General features: G+C 34.1%; 1 protein-coding gene across 6 annotated transcripts in view; it reads left to right on the forward strand.

Annotated features, from left to right (window-relative positions):
• The window catches only part of LOC143199159 (nephrin), an 891,666-nt gene that overhangs the window by 621,169 nt on the left and 252,581 nt on the right, over positions 1-17,916 (forward strand). The window lies entirely within an intron of this gene.

Here is a 17,916-nt window from a genome sequence, read left to right on the forward strand (position 1 = left end):
TTTTGTTTCAGTAGTAAAAAATAAAAGCTCGGATATTAGTAACGACAAAAACTGATACTTTAATATTAAACTCATCTCTCGGCCGCAGATCTTTTTCTTATACATCACATAACTCCCGCTAAAATGAAAATTTTAAAATTGGAATTGTCGGTTCTGCTCGCTTATAACTTAAAAGGGCCCTTTCTTAAAAATCACGCCGTCAAATATCTTTTTCCGAGATTTGTCGGCCTCGGCAGCCAGAAAGTAAATCAAACTTTTTCCTGAAAAGTTCCCGAAACTTTCTACTATATTACCATTTAGACTCGGTCTTTTTCTGAACTTGCAACGATCTTTTGCAACGTATTATGTTCATGTGCCGCCTTGCCGTTTTATTGTTTCCGGGCGGTGGAAAGTTCGAAATTAAGACTGACCCTTCATCAGTCTCGAGAGCGGTTATAAAATTCTGATTGCTAAAATTCTAATTTGTTTTATTCCCAATTCGAATGTCGGACCATAAGTGTAACCATATAATTTATGGCAGCGCGTATACGGCGAATGAGAATGTATTTTATCGGCCGTAATGATATAATCTATATGTCAATCGCATCTACTGTGTAAATATAGGTCGAGACTATTTCGTTCGATAAAACTGAATCGTGCACTACTTGTCTTTGTTTGATTTTATTACACGTTTACATAGTTACATTATGAACATGAACTTGATATATTAACTTATCAAAAAATAGACCCATTAATGTGGAAATATAACATTTTACCACTGAGGATTTTTTTTTCAGTTTCGTCAATATTTTGATTACTTAATGTTACTGTTAATTAACGCTGTTTGTTACTTTTTAACTAAAATGTAATAATTTATTAAAATATATTTATTACATTGTTCGTACACGTTGCCGACTAACCTACAATTTGCTTTTACAATAACCTAAATCTAGGTATGTGTCTAGGAGGACCCATCGGCCCTATCTTAGTCTTTGATGTAATAATATTTATATATTATTACTGTACTAGTACGCTGTACTATACTACACGAGATCCAATGACTTGATGATCTTTTTTGAGCTCGTATGCTGTTCTGGTGTCATTTAAGAGCTGTATTACTGGGATATTGACGTCAGAATGGTATCTGTCCTCATGTCTCCTTACAGTTGCCTTGATTATCGACAGTCTATATCTATCGGCTTAAGTATCCCTTCCTGTAGTATATGGGTGCATCTACAATACTTCTCAGGACTTTATTGTGGAAAACTTGTATTGTATTCATATTATTTTTTGGGGAGCATCCCCATAGTTGAATTTCGTTCGTCCAAATAGGTTTCAATAATTGCTTGTATAATAGTAATTTATTATGTATTGACAATTGCGATTCTCTTCCAATTAAGCAATACATACATTTCCTATTTTCAGACTCGAATTGTTGTTTCCTTTTCTTTTATAATTGTCCTTCTAGCAAAGTTTTGCATCAAGATTAATACCAAGATACTTAGCGTTATTGCTGTATAAATTTTACTTATTAATATCAGTGCTTATGCGCTCTGATTGTACGTGAACTGCATATGCACAGAATATTTTCATTAATTTTCATTTTCCAGGTTTCGGTTCAATAGTTCAGTCTTCAGAGTAGGTAAATAATTGGCTCCAATACACTTTGCTATGTTACATCTGTTACTGTAGCTTCTTTTATTATAGAGTAGACTTCCTCTTATTTGACTCTGAAAATTATGGCTATAACGTAAGATTTGAAAGCTCAGTGTGTTGTTTCAATAGTATTTTCTATAGCTTATGAATAAGGCAGTCCTGGTATAAATTATCGAAGACTTGTGCTACATAAAAGAATATAACTGAACATATAAAATCGCCTTCTTTATTTTCTATATTCTATGAACGGATATTTTCGTATACCTTCGTATTAACCTAGTATATTTTTCGTATCAAAGCATGTATTTTCAGTTTATCTTTCTGATAATCGAAATTCGACAAGGAACAAGTTAAATTCAAATAAATAAATAAATAAATATATATATATATATATATATATATATATATATATATAAATATAGATATAGATATAGATAACAATGGCCCAAGAACACTGCCCCGCGGAATACTCGAATATATTGGATATAGGTTAGTATATTCATCATCCTGCTTTACAATAAAATGTCTGTCTATGAGGTATGAGAGTGCGCGTGCCAGAACAGACCATTCCAGACCATTAATTTGGCTTCTGTAATAAACAACACGGAACAACAGAACAAATACATAGATTAGTCAACAAAATTAATAAAAACCTAAGTGATAAAAAGTACTGCTCCGCTACATTTCTCGAAAGAGAATATAAAAAGAAGATAGAAGAACGCATGGTGTATATATGTAATTTTTAGCAGCCAATTTAAAGTTTGAGTAGTGAACGATATCGTAGACTAGATACCGAAAAAGAGAAAACGATAAAAAAAACCTTTTCCATCGTCCTTAAAACGAAATCGAATCAAGTGGCACTAAAGGAAAGAATCATTTCTACGACAATCTAATCCTCCCTAGATCTATCGAGCCGGCGGGAAAAAACTCCAACTGTTACCTATCGCCGGACAAAAGATTACTCTATATACGGACTAACTACCATAAATCGTTTAAGAATGATTTGGTAAATTGAACGTCTCCGTAAACGTCGGCCCCGAGCCGGAGGATGGACCCGAAGAAGCAACAAGGCCTCGGCTACGTTCTTAATATTTATTGTGCCTTTTAGATTAAATTCTACTTAAAATCCGATATAAGGAGCTCTCCGTCTGAAATGCTATTTGCTGTCATTGCCTTTTCAAACGAGATGGGCACGGGCTTTTGAAACGTTTCTCGGCTCTGTACGAAAATGGGGATATTTCATTTTATTGCTTGTTTTTTATCCCTGTCGTACTTCGTATAAAATGAATTAAATGTCACTTTTTTATGTTAAATAGCTTTAGCAATAGCTTTTTCGAATATCGTATAGAATACATCAAAAATCCTTTATGTAAATCAATGTTTATTATGTATTAAAAAGTACATGGTGATATTTTATATTTTGAATACAACATTACTGAAGTGTCAAATTTCTTGATTTTTACATTTTTGAAACTAAGAATGGAATTCGAGCTAAACTTGATAGAACCATAGGCATACTCTGTAGCTATGAATCTTGTCAACTCCTCAATATTATATGATTTTCGTGTATTTAAAAAAGGCAAACAAACCCAGTTTTTGAATAAAACTTAACTTGTAATTCTTCTAATACAGCTTATATATAAAAGTAATTATGAAAATAGTCAAATGTACAAAAACATACAAAATTATATGTACTTTTTCTCAAATGCTTCAAAATTATTTTGAAAAGATTTAAGTTTTCAATGAATCCAAACATGGAGGCTGAAGAATCTCTATAATAGTAAAGTTTTATAGTGAAGATAAACTCATACACATTCCGTATTTTTTGACATGTTCACTACAAAATCTAGTGTTAGATTGCTTAGAGTAGGTAAAAAAACAACTTTTTCGTGTATTTTTGTGGTGCGTTGGTGGATTATGTCTAAACCAAATGGTATATAGTCCTTCCTACTTTCTTTTTAGGGTAAAAAAATTATATTATCCTACTATAGTTTACATGAACAATTTTTACTTTACACTATAGTCAAAAAAAGACATTAAAATATTATTTCAGTGTTAAAATATAATATATAGTATGAAACAACTTCAATTCAAATAAGATAAGATAAGTTTTAAGACTTATAGCTATATGCCATAAAAATTAAAACACGAGTTTACGTATGTGACGAAGACTATGTTCGGAGACTGGAGCAAATATTTGAATATATTATCGATAAAGATATCTATCTGTTTTTTAGCGAACCAGTTTATATCCCAACAAAAGTTTAATAAAATGTTTAACACTTTCCTGTGAAATGTAACCAAACAATGGCTACTTTTAATCGTAATACCTAGTAAAAGCACATTCTTGTTACATTTGGCAAAAATTGACAATAATATTACAAAAGAAAAACTTTTCAATTCTTTGTATATATTTATTACCATTATCTGATCTCCATTCACAAAGTTTAACTCTTTCAACTCGCGAAATATTGTAACCAAAACCTGACCTAGTATAACGCTTCTCGATCTAAGTAATGTGGCAACAATTGTGGAGAGTATTATTGTACAAATAAATCCTTACTTGTAACAAAAATACTTTAAAATATTAAAAAAACATCAACCAAATGGCACCACAAGTGTCTATGGTCAGTTATAATCAATAATACTTATTTTTGCACTTTGTATATTTTCAACCGGGTGGATTTCGACTGGAATGGAATTTATATGTGATTGTTATAATGACTCTTTAAAAACAATGCATCTAGTACCAAATTGCTATACCAAAAAAATGCATAATAAAGTATGCTCAGTATCAGATGCAAAGTCATAAATGCGGCTTGCATTTGATTGATTATTCGATAATGGGGAATGCAGGACACGGTGTTGCTTTCTAAACCTTTAAATCTATATAAGTTATAATATTAGAAAGGGTTTAAAGCACAAAAACTATTAATAAACTTTAAAAACTCTTTTATCCAAAGAAAGAAAATACGAATTTGAATTTATTATTGGATATTTTATTATGAATTTGAATACTGAAAAAACGATACTAAGAATTATTATCTATAAGGAAACAGACCAAACCCATCTTATTCGTTCACCATTCAATCACTATTAAAACAGATGGCCCTTATACATGGCTGGAACGGCATATAGCACATACCTATCTACTGTTATTTACTTATCTTTTTATAACTTATCCGGACTCATATCTACTTGGATAAAAGCTTTTATCTTGATATTTTGTTTTAATAAAATATATTAAAAGGAATATTTGAAGTAAATATTTAAAATTAATGTTAAACATTGCTAGAAAATAACTAAATGATTTTCTGTTAATTTAAATAAAACCCTCTTAGAATCCACTAACCGTAACAATATTTCAAATTAAACCTTTACACTAACTGTTTGTAAAATAATAACTAATATTATCGTTTGAGATATTGTAACTTCTATCGATAAACGGTCAGTGCGCTTGACAGGTTCAACGATTAATAAAGCTTTTGGCCTCAGATAAATCGAGGCAAATCGGAAAATCAATTCCCATTATCGATTAATCAATCAGATGCAAGCCGCATTTATGATGTTATTATCGTCTAGTCATCGTCTGTCTTTATTTAAATCGACAAACATGAAGGCCTGGTGTTTTATTACGGTATATATCGATTTTAATGTCGCCCTCATTCTAGAAGTATCTTGAGAAAGTGTTTTAGTTTAATACATAACGAAGGTTATTCTTAAGTATATAATGTTTCAAAAGCTCTAATCAGTATTTCTGGACATAATCTTTTTTCTGATTTGGCATCATTGTTCTGACACATCATTCTAAATTTTAACACCTTAAATTGGTTGTTAACCACTGACGATTGTTGTTTTTTTTTTTCAATAGTTTTTGTATCTACAATATGAAAAGAAATTGTAAACACAATTATTAAAGTTTTACCTTATACTAGACGGTTCAATAGTTTCCATAAATGCATTTGGTAAATCAAGTTTTTTTTATAAATCTTTGCATATTAAATATATCTCTCCTCTTCTTCAGTCCTCTTCATTATAATAATTTGCTTTTCGTTTTTTAACTTGTTTAAGTTTGCTGGTTCATGAGCAACATTTCTTCAGCATTTCAGATACAATCACGTTAGCACATTTTTAACATATTTCTAAAGACAAATTCGCTTGAGATCTGAAGAGTCGTGTTCAGGACAATTATTAGCTTTTTAAATGCACAGAGTGTCAAAAAATTCGCATTTAAATACATATATTCGAAAAGCAAAAGTGTCCTTAAGAAATTTGAAATTTAAAATAGCCTCGACGTGTTCTGCTACTTTTTATTAATAATATATAGCGAGAAGAAATAATTTTATTAAAGTTCATTCCGAATTAAGTTAAAGTTAATTAACGATTTTTGGTCGTTCCTCTAATATATTATATAATACGACAAAACAGCATATATTTACACAATACTATTGTAACAATCCAAACAATTTAAACAGCAATACAGTTTTCCATTTAGAATTGCTAAGTTATTCGGTGTATATAATCTTAATCATGGAAGTCCCAAAAAGGCTCATTTATTATTTATTTTGTTACTTGATTGAAGAAATCTGCTTGAAACATTTCTAAAGATATATGGTAATGCTGCTCCGTCACATTCCAATTCGTTTCAATGATTTAGAAGTAAAGTTTTTGATGCTAATGACAACGAACCACTAGCTTTTAAAAGCATTTAGTTGCGATGGGTAATAAAAGAGAAACAAATAAACCACACCAATTGATTGAACGTGCCATTTCGACACATTTTAACATCGCTGTTTCATTCATTGTCAAGGACAGAAAGAATAACTCTCTACGTACTGTGACTGGTAATGAAAAATAAATGTACTACTATAACTCTAAGTACAAAAAGACTTGGGTTACTTTAGGAGAGTAGCTTACATTGGGGCGTACTTTATCATTATCGACAATGAAGCGGAACATTCGTCGTCTAAGTCATAAGATCATTCAAGTAATACGGTCTTGCTGTGCACGTGGTAATATCAATAAGGCGTAGTATATTAAGTGCTGCTGGAAGTGAACAGAACTGTTCAAGATGGTGTCCTCCGATATGAATTAAACTTATTAAGTGACGTATGGTTGCAAAAAAGCAGAATTAGCTAGTAACAGAAGCAAAGTCATCATCTGTGTGGCAACGTTCACGCTGTGTATTAGAAATTCTTCTGAATAACTTGAATGGCACACGGTTTTAAAAAACTGAAAAAGTGGTAAAATCTGGTGTCTATTAATTTGATAATGCGATATGCAACGACTTCGAAACGTTTAATCAATAAATAGGTACCAATCTGATTTGAGCCAACAATTCAAGATTATATTAAATAATTAGATTAATGATTCATATTAATTAGAAATGGAATTATAATGGATAGCAAAATATTATTCACAATCGTTTCGAGAATCATTCAGCTAGATTCGTATTGAGCACCCTGAAATTAACTCGAGAGAAATTCAACGAAAGTCTGATTGTTTTCGCTGCACTTAAACATCGATCCTCGGGAGACGCCGAATATAATTCCGCAGGAAATCGCGGAAAACGGAAATAATCGCTCATTAAAAGGAAATCTCGTCTAGTAAGTAGACAATAATTAATTACGGTGCAGTCACATTGATTAATAAAGGGCCGTTCATTAGCCGAATGCCCGAAATTCCGCGGCGGGATCAAAAGCTCGCTCACTGCTGCCGCTGCACCGGGGCCGCTTCGTCCTGCACCACCCCGGGCCCCACACCGCACAAGGCCGTTTCTGATGCTGAGCTTTGTCAATAACGTGTGATTACATTCCAGGTTTGTATTAGCGTAGGCACGACGGGAATATGGATATCGCACTCCATATAATTACTATTTGTTAAAATGCAATTGGTTCGCTTTTAATAGGCCTTCCTCGTACTATTTGACCAACGGCAGGTACATGTTTATATGGCTAAATTTTATAATAAATTAACGAAACAGTATTCTTTGATGATGGACTTTTCAGTGACATTAATTGTTGTTCATAGTTTTTAATGCACGATTTGTTAGGCACGATTAAATCATTTTATGTAGTGGAAATATAGCAAGTTAAGTTTATTTTACTTTATACCTTTTATAAAGCCACTAAAAGGTAGAGTTTTCCAACTCGATTGGACTTTTATTTTTGGTACTTATGAGGACATGTCAAATGGACATGAAAAATAAGAAAAAAATAGAGATAGTAAATCGAGAATGGATATTATAAGGAGAGATCTGGAAATAGATCAGATGGAGAGAGACAAGAGAAGGATATCTATCGTATATTTTAAAGAAATAGATAATAGCGATGATTGGACACTGAGAGAATGTGGTGATGATAGTGACAAAAGCCAAGGAAAATATGATTTTTTTAATGACAACGAATTCAACAAGATAAAAGCCATGAGAAAACATCACAAACTGGAAACATTTGAAAGTTAGATATACTAGCACCTAGTGTTACAAAAGTTTTTTTATCATGTAGGTTACATGTTATGAAACAGTTTTAAATAAGGGAAAACTATTATTTTACAAGGAAGAGGCGGTTGATTGAACGGCGATAGAAAGCGACACTGAGTATAATAACTGACCAAACCCATATCACTTGTTCACCAGTCAGGCAGTTAGAAAAATATATGTTTTCCACCTGGCCGGATTGCTTAGACCGTATTAAAAAACACATTTTTCATAAAGAAACGGCTACCTGGATGTAAGGATGTTGTTCGTCATTCCCAATTTTCATGGTACCCCCATACGGAATGGTCTTCCAAACTTTGGCACCTCCAACTGGTCAATTGAAAAGTCCCCGGCCTGAGACATAGATGGCGCTACTAGAATTAAATCCATATGTTTTTTAGTTAGCCCTATTCCTCAAAAGATGCGTTTATAAATTTGACAGCTGTCGAATAAATAGTTTGTGAATTATAGCATTTTGAGTGAAGCAACTTTTGTTATTGTGAAAAAAAAATGAAGATGGTGAACGCAGTAGTCGCCCAAAACAGGTTGTTACCGACGAAAACATAAAAAAAAACACAAAATGATTTTGAATGACCGTAAAGTGAAATTGAATAAAATAGCAGACACTCTAAAGATATCAACTGAACGTGCATATAAGATCATTCACGAATATTTGGGTATGAGAAAGCTCTGTGTAAAGTCGGTGCCGCGCGAGCTTGCTTTTGACCAAAAACAACGACCAGTTGATGATTCGGAGCACTGTTTGAAGATGATCAAGCGTAATAAACTCGAGTATTTGCGTCGATATATAACAATGGATGAAGCATGGCTCCATCATTTCACTCCGAAGTCCAATCGACAGTCATACGAGTGGACTGCGCACAATGAACCCGCTCCAAAGCGTGGGAAAACACAACACTCGGCTGGAACGGTTATGGCGTCTGTATTTTGGGATGCGCATGGAATAATTTTCATTAACTACCTTGAAAAAGGAAGGACCATCAACAGCGACTATTACATAGTGTTTTTGGATCGTTTGAAGGACGAAATCGCCGAAAAACGGCCGCATTTGAAGAAAATTAAAGAGCTGCTTCACCAAGACAATGCGCCGTGGCACAAGTTAGCGGCTGTTTCCTGTTCTCAGATCTCAAAAGAATGCTCACTGGGATGAAATTTTCGTCAAATGAAAAGGTGATCGCCGAAACTGAGGCCTATTTTGAAGCAAAGGACAAATCGTACTACAAAAATGGTATCGAAAAGTTATCACTGTAATCAGTTTATCACCCTTGAAGGGAATTATGTTGAACAAAAAAAACTAATTTTGCCAAAAAAATGTGTTTTACTATGATATGCCGGGGACTTTTCAATTTACCTGTTATATATACATATTCACTGAAGGATAATATTCACTGAAAACGTAGGCATTGGAGTAGACAAATTCAGTTATTTAATTTAATCAATGCACATCGTCCGGTGCACCGACCGGCCTCCTCTACGGTCAAACGGTTCTTGTTTATTTAACGTAAGAAAACGGGGCAGCCATCCGTGCGCCGGGGACGATGGTTCATTTTCCAGGAGAACGACCATCTAGGGCTGGTATTTTCCATTGGAAACGCGCCGGACCTCTCATTTTCGTTTGTTGTATCGGTCCTTTAAACAAGATTTATGGGGAAGGGACGCGTTGCCCCGGCGCGGCCGTCGATATTTCAGATATCGGAAAATAGAAATAACTCTTCTGCGGCTTTAGAGAATACATATGAGAGGGTTATTGTGAAATTTTCGAGATTTGCGGCGTCATATTTCATATAACTTATTTGTATTTATGCTAATAGCAATATTTTGAATAATGTTTACTTACCAATTACTTAAGAGAGCATTGCTATGAGGAGAAATGACTATGATGTTATTCTTCAAGGAACAAACGTGATGTGTTACATAATTCCCTTCAAGAGTGATACACTGATTATAGCGACCCTCCAACTTTTCGATATCATTTTTGTAGTACAATTTGCCCTTTGTTTCAAAATAGGCCTCAGTTTCGGCGATCACCTCTTCATTCGATGAAAATTTCTTCCCATCGAGCATTCTTTTCAGATCTGAGAACAGGAAATAGTCGCTGTGGACCAAATCTGGAGAATACGGTGGATGAGGAAGCAATTCGAAGGCCAATTCATGGATTTTTGCCCTCATTTTTACTGACTTGTGACACAGTGTCTTGGTGAAGCAGCACTTTCTTTTTATTCAAATGCGGCAGTTTTTCGGCGATTTCGTTCTTCAGACGGTCCAATAACGCTATGTAATAGTAGCTGTTGATGGTCCTTCCTTTTCAAGGTAGCTAATAAAAATTATTCCATGCACATCCCAAAATAGAGACGCCATAACCTTGCCAGCCGACTGTTGCACTTTCCCACGCTTTGGAGCGGGTTGATCGTATGCAGTCCACTCGGATGACTGTCGGTTGGACTTCGGAGTGAAATGATTATTGACGTAAAAACTCGGGTTTATTACGCTTAATCATCTTCAAACACACTTTGCACAGAGCTTTCTGATATATAAATATTCGTAAATAATATGATGTACACGTTCAGTTAATATCTTTAGAGTATCTGCTATTTCATTCAGTTTCAATTTACGGTCATTGAAAATCATTTTGTGGATTTTTTAAATTCTTTCGTCGGTAACAACTTTGGCTTTTTCTTTGTGCGTCCACTGCGTTTACCGTCTTCGGTTCTCAAGCTTTTGCTTCAGCTGTATTGTTTCCATTCAAAAAGCAATATTTTATCAATACGCAAAATTCCTTTTTATCCAATTTTTTTCACAACAAAAGTTGCTCACTCAAAATGCTATAATTCACAAACTAATGATCCGACAGCTCTCAAATTTATACACGCATCTTTTGAGGGTTAAGACTAACTATAAAACATATGGATTTAATCCTAGTAGCGACATTTATGTATCAGGCCGGGGACTTTTCAATTGACCTGTTATATATGCGGTAACGATGTTGTCGATATTAGTTGTTCCATCTATGCTGGTGTTGATAACATCAGACAAATGAATACGTTCCTTAGAGCGAAGCCCCGCTTGATTAGATATATTCGCTCACTTTCAATTGTCGTACACATATCAATAATACACTGATAAAATAACTGACGCCATCTGAGAATATTGACACGGATCGTCAGTCGATATAGTAGAAGTTCAGCGCGCTAACTTTCTTGCTAATTTCTTTGCCCGAACAAAAAAAAACCTACAAAGCAATAACTTACAAAAATTAAAAACAAAATATTGTATAAGTTGTACCTGTCACTGGACTTGGACTTTCTTTGTTTAATTTTTAACGGATATCGATAGTTTCCTTTCCAAAATATCAATGGATATTGCAAACCATCCTAAGAGAGATGATTGTCTTGCATCATTTGTACCGTATAGACCTGAGGTTAAAATGAGTCACCAGCTCTAACAATCGCAATTTCATTAACAGCTAGAACAATGTATCTTCATAAGGGCTCTCCATATGGTACTCTATCTAGATGAATGACATAATTGTCTTTTTGCAATCTATTGGAAACGGTGTTAACAAATTTGCTACAATCTCTTTCTCTCTCCCCTTTGTGCCCCATGTGGTTGTATAGACAGCGTGTGTTCATTTTTGGCCCTCGTCACTCATAGAATAGATTTGCAAAACATTTGGATTTGCAATGCTGATGTAATGCAATATCGTGTAATGAGAAATACACATAAAAACTTGAAGCCTGAAGATAGAAGATGAGATTCCGTTGCGATCTTATCAAGAGTCTGTAGGTTCTTCTAGGAACCCAATACCAATCAAAACCCAGAAAACTGGCTCAATATATAACAACCGCTGAATCATTAGTGGAAACATTTTAACTTTCTTTTGGCCTATAACTATATAATTAACCTACCTATTATTGTTAATTTTATTATATCTTCTGATATATAGAGAATTTAAATAATAAAAATACGACATTTAACAATATAGAACCAATAACACCTTTTTTTAACATCATACACATGGCAACAGACAAAAATTGGGGTCATAAAGTAAGCAGCTCCAATGAAACAGGAAATATACTACAAAAGCAATTGAATAAAAGAGAAAGACAAAATAAATAAACAGGATGACTAGCAGTCTCAGTGACGAAGATGGCACTAATGGTATCTACTCTAACAAAAATTTCAAAAAAAAAACAGGAAAAGTTTAAAAAACAAAACAATAAATAATTCACAATGATGTCCAACTTGTGAGCCACAAATATATTACAAATTGTATGTCTGTCAAGAGAATGCATACAATTTATTATTCAAAGGGAATACCTTTACATATTGAAAAAAGGTACCACCATGTCCTGAGGACTGAAAAATTTTCTTGTATGTTTCGATATTTAAAAAATTTCAAACAATTCAAAAAATAAGTATTTCCTGGACCCCATATGACCCCAATTTCATCTCAGGTCCAATTGAGGGTCTAAACTATTCCAGATCTACTAATACAACACAAAATTTCATCAGATGGATTTAAGAGAATTGCATAACATACGCACGTACAGAGAAGGCGCCAAATAAATAAAAAATTGAAAACGATGATAAAAACTGCAGATACGAAAAATGGATTCCTACAGAAAACGGAAGTCAAACCAGTTAACCTAATTCAGTCAGGCCAGACATTTGGGGAAATATGCAATATATGTAGCAGCTTCCTAGCATGTGATCAAATTATCACGTGTTTAAACATGGAGACGCTTAGGTTTCTTCAGTTACTGTTGCTAACGTTTGCTAACCGTAGCATTGTGAAGCTAAGTAACTCATAGCTGATCCCTTCAAGCGACTAGCTTGACGTACATAATTATCTCGTCGATCATTCAACCACTTCAAGTAGCAGGTCCAGTTCAGTGCCAAATGACTGATGGGGAATGATTATTCACCATATCCTTCATAGAGCTTCATAAGCACCATACAGTTCATAATTTAAAAACAGTACAAGTACATAAAATTCGGAAGATTAATCTATACGGATTTTTGGCAGGAAACTACTTTAACATTAATTTAGATACACAACAAACCGATTGTATTGAATATAATTATATAACTCCATCTGTTACAAACCCTTCAAAACTTAGAGAAAAGTGAGAAATTACAATTCACAAGTGAATCCTCACTAAGTTATTGTATATAAATGAAGCAAGTTAAGAAAGAAAATACTGGCCTTCCAAAACAATTTATTTACTTTTGTCTGTTCGGACGGAAAAGCTCTGTCTCATCATTTCTGCTGCTGAAAAGGCAATAATAGCGTTTCGGATAAAAAGCCCTTTACTTTCGAGATTATAAAGGGAGTTTAATCCAAAAGGCACAATAAATATTAAGAACCTAACGGGTGGGGCCTTGTTGCTTCTCCGTTTGTCGTCTCGTACGACGGGGTTGACGTATACTAACATTTCTAATTTTCCAAATCATTCCTGGACGATTTATTGAGGTTAGTCCGGTTAGAGAGTTCACTTTTGTTCGATAATGGAGCACGGCTTTTTGTAGAGATAAGTTTAGAAGGCTTATATTATTGTCGTGCGCATGTTGTTTAATCTCCATTCGTATAATTTCTGTACTAGACGATTTATTCTGATATTGTTGATTTATATATCGATACAAATTTAACGAAAACCATGTGATATTAAATAAAATAGTGTACAATAAAATGTGTTAAATGTTACTCTGTAACAATTGTGCAATCTGGCCAATAAAATAGCCAATACACATCATCAAAATTTGTTACCGCATGGAATTAAACTTTTTGTTTATGTTTGTCGGTTTAGAACCCTCCAATTATTATCACTAAAGTATAAAAAAAATTTTGAAAAAGTCTCTTTTAACTAGGGTAAATTGATTACACTGTCAGTTCTTTCTCACTAAAGTTCATTTTAGGGACTTATATTTTATACCAAATCTTGAGACTGAATAGTGAATTTACTCGTTAAAAAGCATTCGTGAAATAATTTTTCTGGGCTTATGGAAGAAGAAATATATTGTATTTTATTAATTGGATAGCTTCAACAAACAACAGCTCCGAAAATCATTTAGATTTTGAAAAAATCCCCTTAATGATATTTTTTACAGATAAGCTAAGAAACTATGAATATATAAATTTTTTCAAATTCCTAGGATAAAATACCAATTAATGAAGAAAGAACCAAACTATTGGCAACGTATGGATTGCATGCGATTGTAAACATCAACAGTGTCCCATTAGAGTAAGTGCAGGAGTTCGAGTACTTAAGATCAGTAATATAGAAGAGTGATAAATTGAATTAGTCAAAATGTGGTACCTTTTACTCGATAATATGTGTGGAGGACAAGAAATGTTACTACCTAGAGAATATTTCTCTTCCTGATGCCTTTTTTGTCGATTCTTGTATAACTCCAAGACTTAGGCACTGTTACCGCCTGATATCTCAAGTTTTGAGGTCTTTCAGGCGACATGCTGAATGAAATTCTTCAAAACGGCACCAGAAATTGAATTATCCAGTTGAGGCGTTAGAATCTTAACACGATTGAGGAACAAATTTAGAGACGCAGATCCTAATAGTACATGAATCGAGAACATGAGGAGTGATCTGAAAAATAAAAGACTAATAATGTTCGAGACCATAACGGTTATGTAACGGTTATCGAGAGCTTATTGTAGTGAGATTTGACTTACTGTACCAATAGCCGTGTATTGATTAAGATCAGGTATTTCTATAAATGATTTTATACGTTTTAACAGCAGTTTCTGGAAACGGTAGAAGAAGTTGGATCTTACAGGCCTAGTTCGTTACTACCTGCGATATAAAAATTATTTGAGAATCATCTCTTAAAACATGCTAAACCATTTATAGAAATACCACATTTCCAGTTTGGATTTCGAAATCACCACTCGACAAGCGACTAAGTGCACAGAGTAACAGCGGTTATTAAAAAGATACGGTACCAAGAGTCTCGAATGAAAGGGCATTCGGCTGGAGTTCGACGGAGTAGTGCCTTGGGACCACTCCTATATCTGCTCTATGCCGCTGATATCCCAACAACAAAAGAAACAGTACTTGGAATATTTAGTATGGAAAAAGAGGTATCTCCGTCTAAGGCTGTAGAAATCCAAATATATCCGTGTTAATTTTGCGTTGCGGCGAAATGACAAAAAACTTTTACACTTACAATTATATCACTTTTCGGATGCCCGATTCCTCAAGCATAATCACCCAAATACCTCGGAATATATCTGGATGATAAGGTAAACTGGAAACATCATGTTAGGCATAAAACAGGGCAGATTAAACTCAAAGGCAAACTGTACTGGTTAGTCGGAAGATACTCTCAATGAAGAAGAGCACGATGACCTCCAAGTCAGATGAATACACGAAGTGATCCAAGATTTCGCCTTAAAATTTGCAATAAGGTTGCTAAATCACAGCAATGTGGAAGTAATACCGTTGAACAACACGCAGGAAATCAGAAAATTGAAGCGAACCAAACCACGCGAACTTGTTTAGTTTGTAAGCCTATTCTTAGCTTCAGCTCTTAGTTTTATTGTAGTTTGAGAAATACATACTGATGTATTAATACCGTACACGCCTTCCTTGTGTATTAATGCAAGTACAACAGAATAGTAGCAATAAATTAAGTTGTAATTTTTTTTTATTGCTCTCGTGAGTCCACAATCTGCCCTATTGGCAATAAGTATTTCTTATGTCTATATTATATGTTCATGGCATGTAGAAAATCACTTCATTAAGTAATCTTCTGTATAAAATATTATCTTAATTAATTAGTCTTATTCTAAAGCTTATTCTAAAGTCTACATATGTCCAGTAATCAGATCAGGTGGTGTTAAACGTTTTAGTCTACGCACTTCACTATCACGTCGCATATTGAGCTGATTGGCGAGTACATTGGGATGCACTGACACTCTTTCGAAGTACCTCACACAAACACGTTGAATTACACTCGCTATAGGCTCTAGAGGAATATCGCGTTGTATCACTTTATTTGAATTTGTAATTTAAGATTGTACTAAATATATCTGATGTAATATGTAATTAATAAAAAATTAAGAACAGGCTGATAATTAATCGTAAGTTTCGGATCAAAACCAAAGCCGGCTACAACAATACGTTCCGGTCCACCGACTCGGAGAAGCATGGGACCGGAATCACAAAGAGCCCGTCGGGGGCCGAACTGTATTAATTTAAGGTATTATAAAGCGTACAGCTGACCGAGAAGACGTTCATAGAGCGGAATCGGCGCTGAATGGCCCGTAAACCACTCGAAATTCGATTAAACAGTCCGCCGGTGGTCGCAGCCCGGCCCGGTAATAGGGCCCACGAGCAGTCGACTAATCCGAGTTTCCGAGAGGGGGCGCCACTTCTGCCGGACACTTCGCCAACCGACGGCCTTCATAAATATCAACTTTGCACGAAATTAATTTGCATTCGTAATGTTCGAACTGGTCGGCTCTGTTTTGCCCTTGTCCGCCTTCGGACGCCGCCATCGCCCTCGGCCTTGCGTCCTGCGATGAATTAAGTGAGGCGGTGGAGTCGTAAACTTCTCAATATGCCGGTCCAAGTTTGCGTGTAGTATTATCTTGGGTGCATGTTCTCGTATCAAAGGGGCATTAATGGACAATATAGGAAACCAATTTCCTATCATCTGTCATCACGAAACTTCTGGAATAGCTTCTGCATATTTAAGTGAATACATATTATGCTGAATAACTAATAATTTAATTTGTAGTAAATAAATAGCTTGTCTGTAATGTATTTACGTGATTGAAGTTTATTTATGATAACAAAAATACTTTAAGATATCGGTTCTTGACCAGTGTATAAAACTAGGTGTGAACACGGACGTATATGGAACCGAACAAAACCGACTCGATATACGGAGACTGCAGACGCCAAGCATATAGTAACCAGAGAATTCTTTAAGAGAATCATTTTAAGAAAGATAGCAGTGCATTGTGTAGAGAAAAATTAGATATTTTAAGACCATTATTAAAAACGTTTTGTAGATCTATTATAAATATTATTTTATAAAAAAACAAATTCTGTTTGTTTGAACCTGGTTGCAAATGTCAACAAAATCCGAACATTTTAAACGTCTCAGGTTGACTTACATTTTGTGGTAGCTGTCCTAACCATTATTATGTTAAATTCAGATAATAAATTAATATTTGTATTGATAAATTCAGCTTACCTATGTTTACGCCAACAAAACAGAAAAGATAAGTAAGTGACTAGCTTCAAATTCAAACGAAATATTATCAGCATCTTGCAGTGAGTTCAACGTGCTGCAATACCGAAATAGCTAATAATTAAAACAAAGAATAAAATATCAATTCAATAAAGAGACTGTTTCATCAATATACTTTGCATTTGCATCAATACATATGCAGCTTAATCAACTTCAGCTATTTCAATATAAAAACTACTTTTCTCAATATTCTCTGATTGAAATAAGGAAATAAAGGTGTAGTAAAATTCTAAAAAGGTATTATAGAATAATTATACATAACTCCATTGTCATCACTCACTTCTAGAAACTATAACCTTGAAAAATTCTCCAGAAAGTGATAGTATAAATAAATAGTATCCATAAAAAACCAGTGGCCACAAACAAACATAACCCATCTAGTCATAGAGAATACTCATAGAGAATCTTAGCCATCATATAATCGAAATACATATTAATGAACACCTTTTGCTATAATTGTTCGGTATAGATAAAATAGAGTGGAGGTGGATCCTAGAAAATTA

Source organism: Rhynchophorus ferrugineus, unplaced genomic scaffold (assembly GCF_030347505.1).
Source record: "Rhynchophorus ferrugineus isolate W39M unplaced genomic scaffold, kcgeb_rfMv2 rfM6, whole genome shotgun sequence".
NCBI lineage: Eukaryota > Metazoa > Arthropoda > Insecta > Coleoptera > Curculionidae > Rhynchophorus > Rhynchophorus ferrugineus.